Source organism: Sciurus carolinensis, chromosome 2 (assembly GCF_902686445.1).
Source record: "Sciurus carolinensis chromosome 2, mSciCar1.2, whole genome shotgun sequence".
Classification (NCBI taxonomy): domain Eukaryota; kingdom Metazoa; phylum Chordata; class Mammalia; order Rodentia; family Sciuridae; genus Sciurus; species Sciurus carolinensis.
This window is the reverse complement of record NC_062214.1, coordinates 58,458,661-58,462,075: the sequence shown is the minus strand read 5'-3', so window position 1 is coordinate 58,462,075 and position 3,415 is coordinate 58,458,661.

Here is a 3,415-nt window from a genome sequence, read left to right as displayed (position 1 = left end):
ATTGTTCTCTGGAATGATAATCTTTCGTGATGGCTCTTATGCCCTGTTCCTGACCTTCTCCCCACAGACTTAAACTAGGGGAGCCCACATAGCCTCTGGGAGTGGAGTAGCTGAAACATTCTTCATTGGGATTCCCCAAAGGCTGACCAATTCAAACTAATCCCTTGGTGCTGGGGACTGAACCCAGGGGAGCTCTACCACTAAGCCACATCATCAGTCCTTTTTCTTTTTCTTTTGTGACAGGGTCTTGCAAAGTTGCCCAGGCTGGCCTCTCTACAGTGGCAGAGGCTCTTCAGCCTCTGGTACTTTGACCAATGTGTTTGCAGCAGCAGGGTGGTATAATGTTCACTGCTTTGTGTTTGATGCCAACTTGCCTGTTTGAGGCAGGATACATGCTTCTAAACTTGTGTTTTGAGGTTTAAGCATCTTGGTGTCATTGTCAAATCCTACCTCTATAGGGTTACTGTGAAAATAAATTGACTATGTAAATGACCTGGTCCATAGAAAATGTTCAGAGTAGTTATTTTCCTTCTTAGCTAGAGCTTCTGTCCCTAAGCCTGGGACCTCAGGGGGCCCTGGGCTTCTGTGCCCTGAACTGCCACAGTTGTGCAAGCACTCTTGGATCTCCTGTTACAACTGGGAGCCGGCAACAGACCAAAATAAAGGGAGGGGGGCAAGCGGAGAGGGCAGAGCGAGCCTCTGGAGGGAGTCTGACCAGGTCAGCTGGGAATGCCTGTCAGCCATCCAGGGTGGCTTCTCCTCTGCCCGGCTCCTACGTGGGCCTGGAGGTGGGTGAGTGACTCACACGGGTGCCCTCCCCACCCATGTGCCCAAATGCTCAGCCCTCCCCAGAGCCGGGGCTCACCTAATCCCCACAGTGGGAGTCGGGGGGCATTCGCGCCTGTGCTGATGTCTAGGGTTGCAAGGCTGTGACTTCACACTCAGCAGCATGTGCAGCTGAGGCCTCCGTGCAGCAGTCTTCTGCGAGGCGGGTAGCGAGGTCAGCTTGGCAGCGCCTCCTCTCCAGCCCGGATCAGGCCTCAGGAAACCGGTGCCCCAGGACCAGAGGAGGGAATGGCTGAACAAGAAGCGAGCGGGCTGCAGGTCCTGTTGCGCACACTTCAGGTAGGGAGTGGCGGAGAGGGTGCCGATGTGGCTGGCTGGATCTTTGCCCGGCTGGCCTCTTTTGGAGCTGTGCACACAGAGTCCCCTCTGGCAACCAGTGGCCCTGTTTGCTAACTAGGCAATAGAGCAGGAGTGAGCTCTCACCTTGAAGCTGACCTAAGTGATGCTGTGGTGTTTAAATATTAAACACGACAATGTTGTTGATTGCTCTGCTTAAATTATTGAACCTGGTAGGATCAGAGGCTGCGGCTAAAAGATCCAGATGGAAAAGTTGGGGAAAAAGCCTTTCTGGCAAATGAAGGAGGCATATTAAAGCTTTCTGAACAAGGCTGGGGACCTGCTGGGAGCTAGTAGAACTGACTGGGAGGAAAGGGTAGCTAGGGAGGAGACTTGTCTGGGTTTTCCCTGCTAAATGGCTATATTACTAGTCTTCCATGCTGTATTCTTCATCAGAACAGCCTGTGATGCTTAATAACCGTGCACGTTCTTGGCCAGGATTTGGCCAGTATCTGGCCAGAGTCATTTGAATCACCCAGGGTTAGGAACCAGGGAATCTGCCTTCCACCTTCCAGGTGATTCTGTTCACCCCCAATTTTTAGAATCTTTGTTCTAGAGCAGTGGTTTGTAAACTTGATTGCATTGGAGTCACTTGGAGAGTTTTAAAAAAATACTGATGCCTGGAATGAAATCCCCAAAGACCTGGATTTGATTGATCTGGGGAGTAACCTGAGCGCTAGAATTCTGAAAACTCCTTGGAGGGGTCTTTATGTGCAGCTAAGATTGAGAACCACTGCTTTAGAGACTTGGGAAGTTACTTGCGCTTAACTGGATTCAGAGGATGCCAGAGCTCAAAGAGGCCCAAAGGGTCTTCCCCACTGGGATTTTAAAACCTGAAGTTCATGGATGGGGGTGTGTGTCACAGAACAATAATCTACAGGTGGTTCATGAGCCCACGCCTCCACTGAAATGTAAACCTTTTGCTCATATGTTCATTTTTCCCTACTGTGAAAAGCTTCCTTAGTTTTCCTGTGATCTTAAGATTTGCATTCCTAAAAAAGTTTTAGAACCAATAAACTCAAATTCACTTGTATAGCTAAGGAAACCTAGTCCTAAAAATGAACTAGGCTCCTCAAACATCACTCAATTATTTAACAGAGGAATTGGGACTAGCAATCAAGAACTTTAAAATTTGATTGACTCATACAAGGCAAGAACATAACTGGGTCAGGGGTTGAAGGTGGGGGCGGACCTCAAAATGAATTTGCAAAATACTCTGAAAATATTTTGTCTAGGTGGGTGATTTGATTGCCAGGTGTAAGTCAACATTCTAAGCATCTTTCTAACTTTCGACCGGTTATATGAAAATCTTGAGTAACTGTGAGCCAAACGGCTGAGAACCTCTAATAAACAGTATTTTCCTTGCACTTACTGTCTACAAAAAGAGGAACGTAGTAAGCTGGTATTAGGGGTCTGGTGAAAATGACCATCCTGCAGTTGGCCTGGAGGTTACTGTAGGTTGAGCTTGATCTCCTGTCTTCCTACTAGAGGGAATTTATAATTGATATTTAGAATGATCACTCTAGGGCACGTCATGATCTCAATTATCAAAGAAAGATTTAATTATGTTCACTAGGCCCAACATAGTTCCCAATTAACCAGAACATTAAAATAACACCAAAACACTTCCTCTGTATACTCCAGACGATCAGAATTTGGTTATAGAATTGACCCAGGTTCCCAGACTGGCTCCCACAAAGTGCTTCCATTTGTCCTGTCTCTGTCCCCGTAGAAGTCAGAATTTTGAAATACTTTAGAACCTAGAGAATATGTTCTGTGGAATAATCTTTCATGATGGGTTTTATGTCCTGTCCCTGCTCTTTCCCCCATGAACTTAAACTAGGGGAGCCCACACAGCCTCTTGGGGGGTGGGTAACTGGAACACTCTTAATTGGGGGTCCCAAAATACTTACCAATTCAAACTAATCCCTTGGTACTGGGGACTGAACCCAGGGGAGCTCTACCATTGAGCCACATCCCCAGCCCTTCTTTTTGTTTTTATTTTGTGACAGATTCTTGCTAAGTTGCCCAGGCTGGCCTTGAATTTGGGATCCTCTTGACTTAGTTGCCCAAGTGGCTGGGATTACAGGTGTGTACCACTGTGCTGACTTGAGATCACATGTCTTCTAAGAGTACCCCAGAACTTTGCCCAGGGGAGGAAGAAAGAAAATAGAGGGCCCAAAACAGCAAGTTTAGTGTCACAAATATCCCCATGACAAGATTGTAGAAGTCC